The sequence below is a fragment of the Labrus mixtus genome, chromosome 16 (genome assembly GCF_963584025.1).
Source record: "Labrus mixtus chromosome 16, fLabMix1.1, whole genome shotgun sequence".
Lineage (NCBI taxonomy): Eukaryota > Metazoa > Chordata > Actinopteri > Labriformes > Labridae > Labrus > Labrus mixtus.
Window position 1 is genome coordinate 13,338,824 of NC_083627.1, and position 11,931 is coordinate 13,350,754.

Here is an 11,931-nt window from a genome sequence, read left to right on the forward strand (position 1 = left end):
ACCCGAAGCTCACCTAATGTGATAACCGAATTCATAGGGATTACACTAAACGACGTTACACGTTGTGTGCAGCAGCCAGGTGAGAGTGAGTAACCATGGTGACTGTCTTTCTGTCAATCAACGATGTCCCGCCCCCTCTATGAATAAAACTCTTCTTTCAGTAAAACTTACATTGATCATGTGTCACAGAATGAACACATTCTGTATTATGTTTGATGATAACAAAACTAAAGTTAGTCCAATGATGTCATAAAAAAAACAAAGCCTATGAACAAAGGCTGCAGAGCAGATATGAAGCTACAGCTGTAGGAACTCTGCAGGGCTAAATAAAACAGAAACACAAGAACTCGAAGTCTACATGTTTTTAAATGAATGCATTTGCAAAATGTTCCTGATGAACATGAAATTGTGCATAAATATTTATCAAATTGGGGAAAAGACGTTTCTGATGCTAAAAATGTTCAGGGGTGAGACCTCCGACAAAGATGTTTTTCAAATAGACTAAACTTGTCAGCACAGTTTTTGTGCATTTAAAAACATTATACAGGGAAATAAGTTTGGTTGAACTAGTCAGTAACTTACAAATTAGTCTAAAGATCAGTATGAAAAAGATTGTGATAAAATCAGGTCAGCAGTGTGTCTTACATCGTGTCACGAAAAGATCAGCGACAAGAATTTAAATATATCAAATGTCATAGCTCGTTAGAAAAACAGACAAAAACAGCCCGATGCTTTGTTGGAAAGACGCACTATTACTAAAAACCTTAGAAAACTCTCCAAGCTGGCTCACGAGTATTTATTGAAAAAATGACAGCCCTAGTGTGAAGTCGGGGTGGGCAGATGTGAGTGTGCAGCAGGAAATATTCAGGAAAATTCACGGCAGGAAGTGGGAGGGAGCGATGACACGGCGTACGGCCAGTGCAATCTACGTGCAACGGCTTCATTATGTTTTCTGTTTGCCAGTTTGTTCTTCTCTGCTCTTTTGTTGATACAGTAAATATGTTGACCTACACCTCAAGTTGATTTTAAAGGTGACATATCCTCCTCCTCTTCAACCAGTGTAAATAAGTCTCAGAGCTCCTCAAAACCTGTATGTGAAGTTTCTTGTTCTAAATCCACTCTGATCCTGTATTTGATCATGTCTATAAACCCCTCTATTTCAGCCCTGCTCAGAACAGACTGTTTCTGTGTCTGTACCTTTAAATGTAAATGAGCTGTGTCTGACCACGCCCCTCTCTGGAAGGGCTAGGGTGTCTCGGGCTTTCTCGCTCCATGTCCTATTGTTTACGGTGAGAAGGCAGACTCAGAGGGCAGAACAAACACCTAGCTGTGGGAGTGTCACCCACCTGGGGGAGGGGCTACTGCCCTTTGTGATGTCATGAAGGGAAAATCTCCAATCTCCCTGTTTGAGCACACATTTTCTAAAAAGTGGAGCAGGCAATTTTTTTTACATTATGCGTCGTGCCTCCTGCTGTGATGTGCATGCGTGAGGAACTAACTGAGGAAGATTTCAGGGGCATCATGTCTGAAGTTTTGAGGAGTTCATATACGTGAAGCTAACAAATGATTTAAAGTCCATCAGCTGATGCTAAACAGAATTAGACAGAAATTGTAGAAGAAAAAAAGAAGAAAAACAGACCATTTTAGATAAACGTCCTTTCTTCTCTGAAAAGTCTGCTCCAGCTGTGGACCAGGTGTAAAAACCTGTAAACGCTGCAAAAGGTGAATAATCTCCTCTGTGGTGAAAACACAAACCTGAAGTTCTCTTGAGCAAGGCAGCGTCGTCTCCCGGTGGACGATGAGAGGAGCCTGCAGCGTGAGCGGGCGGCCCCCAGGTGTGAACACAAGGAAACGAATGAATATCAATGAGGACGCTGATGAAAAAGATGGAAGCGTGCGCAGTGAGCTTTTCTTGGATAAATGAGGGTTTGGAACAAGGTTCAAATTAACGATCCAGACATGAGGGGAGGGGGTTCTTTAACAAATCACAGTTTGAGGGTGGGGAGTTAATCTAAGACGTTTTTTTGTGTGTGTCTGATGAGCCCATCAGCAGTGCCGGTCACTCATGTGTTGAGTAATTTAGAAACACACACACTGCAGAATTTAATGAGAAAATAAGCATTCTTTTCTCTCTCATGAATAAAAATGACTTCTTGGAGATTTAAGGGAGAGAACTCTAAATAATATAAACAGTGATAACAAACAAACACAGCATCTGTTTTTTCAAGTGTTTGCTCTAAATATGAGAATCAGAGAATAATATCTGACGCCTACTTTCTCCGTATGATTGATGGGGATGAATAGAAATAATTTCAGCTTCTTTCTTTTAGACACATTATTTTAGAAAAGACAGCTGCAGTATTTAAAATATTCTCTCTTCAAATCTTTAAGGTTTCAACAAGCGGCGAGGATTACAATTTAAAAATCACTGTGACCACGATGTCCCTGAACCCATCATCAAATCAAGAGCAGAACTGTTTTATTAAAATTATTCATTTGTCAAATCATATCACTGCATTCATAGAAATTCTAAATCATTTCAGGCGTTTACTCTCTCGTTTCTGCTCCTCCAAGTTATTTTATTATCAAAACTAAACTACTTTTCATAGTTTTACTTAATCCACAAACACAAATATTACACTTTATTACGCTGTAGTAAACACTGGCAAGAAATCTTTCATTCTCACATAAATCATATAAATAAGGTCATTTTAATAAAGAGAGCATTCCCAGCTGAGCTGTAACCTTTGGATACTTTCCGGCTAAGCTAAAATCAAACCATGTTTTAGCTTTAGTAAGCTAACGAAACTTAACCAGCAGTAGCCAAAGTGAGAACCCATTACATTCTACTCATCACTCAAAGACAAACTGAGAGCTGCTAACGACAGATAATGAATCTTCTACCTGGGCAGTAATAGTGAGAGTGAGCAAAAACGTAAGCTAACAAAACTTTACCCTAATCGGCGCAATTCAGAAGAAGAGCTGCTAACACAAGCTACCGAAACTTTCCAGTCATCAGCCAAAGTCAGACTGAGAGCTGCTAACACATGCTGACGAAACTTTACCGTCATCAGCCAACATCAGACTGAGAGCTGCTAACACATGCTAACGAAACTTTACCGTCATCAGCCAACATCAGACTGGGAGCTGCTAACACATGCTTACGAAACTTAACCCTAACCACCCAACATCAGACTGGGAGCTGCTGACGTTAGCTCATGAAGATATATTAACCACAAAGATGGTTAAAACATTTTATCTCAGACAATGAAAATGTTTCTACATTAAATGAAAGTAAATGTTAATCACCGCCCTCCTAACGATGTTTTATAATGTTCAGCAGTTTTAAATATCTGAGCAGATGATTCTGTTTTTCTTGGTAAATTTTTTTTATTTCTTCTTTGAAGATTAAAATACTGATTTAATTTTTTTTAAGTTGTATTATATTTCCAGTCACACCGTGTCTAACCCATGTGATATTATATTCCGTTGATATTCTTTTGTCATGTTGGCCATTTCCTTCTATATTCAATAAATATCAGTTTAATTATTATTTTGAATTAATCATATCTCCCTCGTCGTGGCGGTAACTCTGTCCTCCGTCCTTTCTGAGCACGGACATTTTAAACTTCTGTCCCACAGAGGAAACGACCGTGACGGCTTCAGAACAAGGTGACATGTTTGTCAGTGATTGGACCGGACGGACAGGACGCCATGTTTACCGTCACACACGGCGTCCTGCAGAGAAGCTTTTCTATACCTCTCTCTCTTTTCTGCAGACGACAGAAGTGAAGCCTCGCTGTGTGTTTTTATTTGCATGTTACATTAATATTAATTACTTCACTGGGCGTTCAGCTGACAAGCACGCGACCACGACGGAGCCTGTTTTCATCCTGTCTGTAAGAACGACTCATTTGCATTCTCTTTATTCTTCCTGTCATTGTTTTTAATTTTTTTTTTTATCCCTGCACAGATTTAATTTGAGATCTAAATTAGGATTTACATTAAGAGAAATCATCGTCTCTGTTTTTGGGTTTGACCTGCACTCGTTTCTCCACGAGGTCAACACTTTTATTTTCAGACTAAAGCGGCCGTTTGTCGTGTATTTCATATTCTCGAACTCGCCCCCATCCTGCCAATAAAGAATGAAACCTATTACAAGAATTCAATTTCCCTCCATTATTCTTAGAAATTAGAAAATCCTCTGAAGCGGTGTGCCGACCACAAACATTAACATAACCGACAGTCATTTATAAATATCAGGTTTCAGTTTAATGATGATTATTAATTATTAATGAATCACACATCAAACAGAGGAACTCTGTCAGCAGCTGATTGGACTCTTCAGTCCTCACAGACGATCAGAGAAACACATCGATCATTCTTGATAGACTTTGAAGATGTTTATTCTAACACCCCTAGTCCACCTGGTGTTGTTTCCACGCAGTAAAGCGCTGCTCGTCCGTCCTGACAACAGTCTGTTAACATCGTCCGCTGTATGACCAACACTGCTCCGTTACTTTTCACTGCATGTTTGATATTTGAGATCTTTTATTTCCCGATCAGACACGGAGCGAGGAGGATGTGGGTACAAGACACGATCAGTCGGCTGCAAAACTATGAGGAATATCAAACATTTAGAAAAGGGCGTCGGTGATGTCAACAGCGCCTTTCTGGAAAGTTGAAAGATTTTTGTATTTTAAGTGCTCGGAGCGGCCGCACAAAAAAGGCGGAGCGCTCGGAAAAAAGACGCTGGACGCGCGCTTTTTCAAACGCTCTCTTCCCCCCCCCCCCTCTGCCTGATTTGTCACTCTATCTACCGTCCTGTTTCTAAGTGAAGGCATGAAGTGAACCTTTAAAAAGATTAGATTTGAACTACAAATATTAAAGTTTCTGGCGTTATGACGACTAACCAACAGAAGGTTTGTGACACGAACACTGAATGAAAAGAATCACAACGATCAGCTGGTGTGTTTGATTTGAAACTCTCAGTATTTGAGAGAAGGAGCATCAGAAAGAGAGGCAAGAAGAAGAAAGTGAAGGTGTTCACATCTCAGTGTTGGTGCTCATATCTTAACATCACGTTTTAAAGCTTGGTCACAAACGGCTCTGGTGACGACTATTTACACGACTTTGTAAACGGCGCCCATGGTCGCGTGGTGAAACATTTGTGCAGAGACAACGTTGTTTCTGCAGGTTTGCAAATCAAAGAAATGAGAAGTGATCAGAGTTGATGATGCAACACAATAATACGAGCGTTGAATATGTGGGGGAGTCGCAGTGTTACGACTGGTCAAATGGGGATCCCCCCCAAAAGGCCTCCGAGTCAACGGTCGGTTTGATCCAACAGCAGCTCCGATACAGCCGCGTGTGTGTGTGTGTCGAGTTTCCCCATGAAGAGCTGCAGCTGAGAGGAGGCAGGGCAAACGTTATGACACACACACACACATCTACACACACACACACACACACACATTCAGACCAGCCCAGGCTCTCTAATGACTCACCACACACACACACAAAATCACCGCCACTTCACTCACTCACACACAACCTGGCACACTCGTACTCTCTTTTCCAAACACACACCCACACATACAGCCTCTCACTATTTCATAAAGCACCAATAGCCCTGAAAACGTGTGTGTGTGTGTGTGTGTGTGTGTGTGTGTGTGTGTGTGTGTGTGTGTCTGAAATAAAAGCTAAAGTAAGGATGAAACACTCTGAATGTGTGTGTGTGTCATGCAGCTGTCATGCATGCTTTCTGCATGTTTGTGCACGTGTGAAATAACTAGCAGTTTGACAGAGCAACAAAGAGTGTGAGTGTGTATGTGTGTGAGTGTGTGTGTGTGTGTGTGTGTGTGTTTGTTCCGGCTCGTATAGCTGCCACAAACCCTTCATGACTGAATGCCACCGGGGGCAACACAAACTCAGAATGGGGTCCATTTCAATCGCCACAAATAATAAAAAAAAACATGCGTGGAGCGGCAATTTTCAGGCGATAAAAACCAATGATGTGAACAGTCTAAACGGTGAAATAAAAGCTCTGTGTGTGTGTGTGTGTGTGTGCGCGTGTGTGAGTTGTGCATTGGGGTGACAGGTCAGGTGGCAACAGCAAATCACAGCTGCACTTCCGAGGAACCGGCGAAATATGTGAGAGTGTGTCAAAGAAATACAGCGTGTCAGAGCAGGAAGAGGGAAGAGCGAGCGTGTGTGTGTGTGTGTGTGTGTGTGTGTGTGTGTGTGTGTGTGTGTGTGTGTGTGTGTGTGTGTGTGTGTGTGTGTGTGTGTGTGTGTGTGTGTGTGTGTGTGTGTGTGTGTGTGTGTGTGTGTGTGTGTGTGTGTGTGGAGGTCTCCCGGCGAGGAAGGGAAAGTGCACGAGAGCTGTGTGTGTTGGCGTTTGTGACAAATAAATAGCAGGCAGGGAGCAGGCGAGCGCGCTCTGATTGGGAGACTGGCAGCATGACTGACTGATCCCTGCATCCATATCATAGGATTAAAAAGGCTGACACGGCGGCGGTACAATAGCGGTGAAATATGAGACAAAAAAAGTCGGTCAATGGAAAAGGAAATGTGATTATGAACCAGAACAGAGGAGAGGGAGATAATATTCAAAAATCTGACACACTTTTGAAGGAGAGCAGTGGAGGAGGTGGATGTTAACGCTGTCACCGGGCAGTATAGAAGGAAAAAGGAAGAGGAGGAGCCGCTGCCAAACACGAGCCTCTCTGCTGTTTTCAGAGCGCCAAGACACACTCCCGTCACACTGTCAGGGATGTGGTGGAGGGTGAAACCTGCCCAAATTCAGTTTACACACCTGTTCCTGTAAGCCGGACAGAAAGCTCCCCCTCTGCACGTCCTGCGAGCGACAATCAAACCGCAGACAATCACACAAACTCAAGAAACCGCGTCCAGCAGAACGCACTTTTCTGACCCGGGTTAGAGGTCGTCAGGGTTTTTTGTTTTTTCATACGACCCCTCAGCTCTGCATATGGCCCTAGGCAGGCTTGCGAGGCGTGCCTAATTATTCATGATTTTATGTAACATGATTTGAGAAGTAAATTGGGTCAGAGAATAAACCAAGTATGAACCGGGTGAACTCAGAAAAAGGGAAAAGTTTTATCACGCGGAAAGAGCTCCCGAAATAAACTTAAAATGTCCTCACACACAGACAAAATATTATATTTAAACAATTAATCATTAAAGATATAAAAGGCTAAATCATCAATATGACAGTATAAGAATAAATAACTGATTATAAATGAGCTTCAAACTAACAAAACTACCAAACAGTGCTTTAAAATGAGCCCACATACACTAATGGTTTCCATTCAAACCAGTACAAACAATCCAAAGTTAGGATGAATTCTCTTTTTTTTTTTTTTTTAAATTAAATAAACCAGTTATGATGGTTCCTATAGATAACCAGTTCATATAAACACTGAAACCATTTCAATCAAATTAAACAATCAGCCAAACTTTTCAGAATTATGTTACCAGCAGCCTGTTTATGAGTGAACCAGTTCAAACTGGTCTTATACTGGGATACAGTTTAAAGCCAGTCTGTAATAATTAGTAATATATTCTTTACATTAAAATGTGTGTCGGTCGACTGTTAATGAGTAAACCCAGTAACATACCTTATTAATATCTTTACAAACCAGTTTAAATCCAGTCTCTCTCCCACTACGTGACGGTCTTTTCTTCATGTTTTAACAGTTTGACGCCACATTAGGCTACTGTAAACTGTCCGCTTTTTACTCACTAAACCAGTATGAAACCAGTATGAAACCAGTCTGCAATTAACTGGCACCAAGTCAACGTCTGTTCACCAAACAGGCAAACCAAATCCACGACACTTGGTTTGAACGTATATCACATTAAACGAGTTAAAAAACGTCATGAAACAAACTTCATCGTGTTTTTAATCTCGACGTGAAAAAGTGAATGATTTTAAATCGATGAACCTACGGTTAGTTTGACTGTAAAACTGTTTCATTTCAAACTAAACGGCGGCTGGTATTATGGTATGTTATCTACGTATCTACGTTAAAATAAGAATAAACAGCTCGTTTAAATAGTCAAACCAGTGTAAATTATGAGATCTACCGGTTTATTGAACTGGAAACCAGTGTACCGTAAGCAGGCAGTGAGTTTCTATACAGCCCGCTGACGGCGGCTTCACCTCAGATGACCCAGGCAGCCAGACTGGCTGTCTGCTAGCTCGCCCCGTTTGAACCTCACATACAGCGGGCAACAACAACACTTGAACCGACACTACCAAACAAGCTGTCACCCGCTCTGCCGTTACCGTGTCACCAAAAAAATGACACCGGGATTATTGTCCACACGGCACGGCGGAGTAACGCTGAGTCTGGAGGGGAAGACGGGGAGAAGGGAGCCAGCCAAAACAAATGCGTTTCCCGACATGAAAGATCCAGAGACGGGCAGCCACGTTTCGTGCTGCTGTGTGCGGGGAAAGGCTAAAGCTAACGCGCTTAGCTTCACCCGGTCCATTGACAGGGGGCTAACTGGCTAACGGCTAGCTCCGCTGGCTAATAAATATATTAAAAGCACTTTCACCGGGGGTGGAGGGGGGACGGCAAAAGTTGGCCGCCGCAAAAAAACAACCTGAACCGGATGACATTCACTTGTCAGACAACTATCCTCAAATATCACCCAAAGCAGTCGCGCCGCAACTAAAGTTGCCTGTCAGCCAGGTATATAACTGTTTTAATTCCAGTTTGGCTGTCGTGGAGGTTTGCTGGGCGATAGCAAGGTGATTCCCCCTCAGAGAGCCTGTGATGGAGGGGACGGGCGCTAGCAGCAGCAGTCTGGGCAGAGACAGCCAGCCAGCCAGGCGGCTAGTCTGCCTGCAACCAAGCCGCTTTAATAACTTCACTTTTGCGGTCACTTTGGTCAAAATTTCCCTCCAAGAGTTAAATAAATAAGAAGTTCCCCTTGTGTCCTACCTGTGAGCGGTCTTTGGGTGCAGGGTGCGACAGCCTGGAAGTTGATTATTCCCAGATATCCAGAGTGGTGCGGTGCGGGGCGCATATAGCTAGCGCTGGGTACAGTAAAGATTGTAGCATAGCTAACCTAAAGACAACAGTAGAGAGGAGAAAAAAAAACCTCCTCGTTGCTCATAGGGGGGATCGACGACAAAAACCACATGATCTTTTACGTCAGCATATATTTGCATAGGATGCCAAATTTATGTTTCGCGTGCAGGTGACGTGAAAATGTACAGAAAAGTTTGATTGTGCTGCAGCCGGACGCTGGCACGGCTGCTCGGGTTGCGGTGGAGAGGCGCAGGCATGTTGCAGCCACACACCCCCTGTCCCCCTCCTGCAGCCCTGATCTGCACCGGTCTGCAGATTCACCACTCAAGGCATGGGAGGCTGCTACTATACACCACTGTACCCGTCCTACCTATGCGTGCATGTACACCTACAGCACACCTGTAGTGCTCTTCATTGACTTTTGATCACTTTAATACACGGAAATCCACTTTTTCTCTACAGAGGAGCGACCATGCTGCCTCTGCTTTTTTTTCTTGGCTGCACTTACAGTTTGATTTATAGCACAATCTCTGTATCTCCCTATATATTTTTGACTCAGTCTTACTTTAAAATATCTCCTCACAACCTCTTAGTCAAATAAAAACCTTCCTGAAAGTGTAACATGAATGCATGATGTGATGAAGTGAAAACGCCGGTGTGCTGGTTTTCTCAGAACACCTGTTTGATCCTGGCTGACCTGACACAAACAGGCTCAGGCTCCTGCAGCATTTAAAGACATGAGACCCTTTACTCCTGACGGGGATTAAACATTTAAAGACTGAAGGTGGAGAAGTCCTCTAGGTGCGGAGGATTGTTCTCTGCAGACAATCGCACTCATGTATCTTTGATTAATGTGTTTGTTGCAGCAGATCAGATGCTGGAAATGTAGAAACATCCACACACACGCAGGGCTGTGAAAAGATAACGGAGGGCGACACCTACAGGAGAACTGGAGAACTGCACGCTAGTGTTATTTATGAGACTTTATTCAGATGTTTTAAGATTAAATATTTACTGACATTTGCATTAAAAACAACAGACGATGAGAGAAGCTTTAAATCATCCTGGGGGAATTTTAATTCATAACATTTTACCCGGTGCATTCTGTGGTTGAAAAATGTTTAAATAAATGAAGACATAAAAATTATCATTAATGAATTCTCATTATACACTTAATAAAAAAGGAAAGGATCTTTTCTAGATAAAGCGGCCCTTCATTTAAATGTGTTTTTCTTGTCTAATCGTTTGGTTTTATTTTTACACTTTTCATTAATCCACCGAGCACCGATGCTTTTTGTCGTTTTGTTCGTGTGGGTCTGCAGGGTCGGTAATCAAAGGGTCATCGGTTCAAGTCCTGGTGCAGACCCAGGTCACCTCCTGAGGACCCCGACCTGCTCGGGCGCTCCCTCGTGCAGCCTGATGTCTCTCCAGGATTCTGTTTGTGTGTAACACATCTCACTAACAGAGTGTGAAAGTCATTTTGTGGGATTAATAAATCTTCTTCTTTAAATTTCCTTGATATTTCTGTTTGCACGTCTCAGACTCCCTAAAAGAATAAAAATCACATCTCCACGGACCAGTGAGAGGAAATAAAGGATTTTATTTCAATAATTTGTTTTGGGTTTAAATTCTTCCGGTGTTAGAAGCATCTTATAGTGTTGTCAGGTGTGATTCTTTACTGTCTCATTTGCGTCATTTTTCTGTGACGACTTCAGATGGAGATTAGCGACTCACTAAATCTGGTGCAGCCATCTTTGATTTTTCTTTGTATAAACGGTCGATGTCGATGCACACCGTCCGGTGATGAATAAAACACATGAAGCGATTAATCATTTATTCCTTTATTTACTCACTTAAATTAATCTGATCTCTGCATGCTTTTTGTGATTTTCTTTGTCATCTTTAAAGTCTCTGTGTTTCAGATTTTATTGTTTTTATTCTGACGGACTCGGAGGCAGAAGATGAAGGACGGTCTGAGTGAGTCTGTTCACATGCGTACCGCCTGATTCTCCAGTCGTCTGTAAAACATCTGTCTCACCTGTACAGATGTTGTGCTAATTAAACATACTCGTTCATTTCTTTTAGTGTCTTGCTGAAAGGCGCCGCAGCCGGCTCGATGCTGCAGGACGAGAGAGGCGTGCTCCTCGCAGCAGACCAACATGGCGTTAATGGTGTTTTTACTCGTGGTTTCATTTTATGCTCTTTGGTTTTTGGTGTTTCTGGTAATCAGTGCTGGTTAATTTCACACAGCCAGCAGCTCTCCAGGTGGTTTCAGATTATCTGGTGATAAAAAAAAAGCCTGAGCTCGTCTGTACAGACGTTCCCCCTAAAACCGTGTTTCAGATTCTTAATGGATCCTCCTTCTGCAGCAGGTTTTCCTCCTCCTCACCAGAGGCCTGCGTCTGTCTGGAGTTTATTCAAAGTCCATCCATCCTGGAAACGAGCGCTTCTATCAGCCAAACACTCCATCTCTAAGCTCTGACGCGATGCATTCAGGGACAATCTGGGATCATTAATAGAGCGCCATCGAACCAGACACGACGCCACAGCCATCTTTGCAGAATCTTTTTTTTTTTTTTTTTGCAACTGGAAGCCCTCGCCAGTGTCTCCAGAATACACAATCAGGTAATGTTGCCAGGCAAAAGTGCCAGCTCTAGCCAATAAGCAGAGTTTTGGCCAACATTGCTTAGCAACAAAAGTTAAAAACTGAACCACTCGAGGCTTAAAATAGTCTTTAAAAAAGTAATCAAGAGCCGACAGAGTCACAAATGTCTGCAAAGAACAAGGAGCCCGAGACTAAATACTGCCAACCCCAAAACCCAGGAAGGGAAATGTAAAAGTTTGTCTCCTGCTGTGACGACAAGAAGAC

General features: G+C 42.6%; 1 protein-coding gene across 1 annotated transcript in view; it reads right to left on the minus strand.

Moving 5' to 3' along the window:
* Positions 1 to 9,393, minus strand: part of LOC132990791 (zinc fingers and homeoboxes protein 2-like) — a 112,851-nt gene extending 103,458 nt beyond the window's left edge. Inside the window, exon 1 of the mRNA XM_061059229.1 lies at positions 8,973 to 9,393. The gene's annotated coding sequence lies outside the window, so the exon portion shown is untranslated. The remainder of the gene's footprint in view (positions 1 to 8,972) is intronic.
* Between the last annotated feature and the right edge of the window lie 2,538 nt (positions 9,394 to 11,931).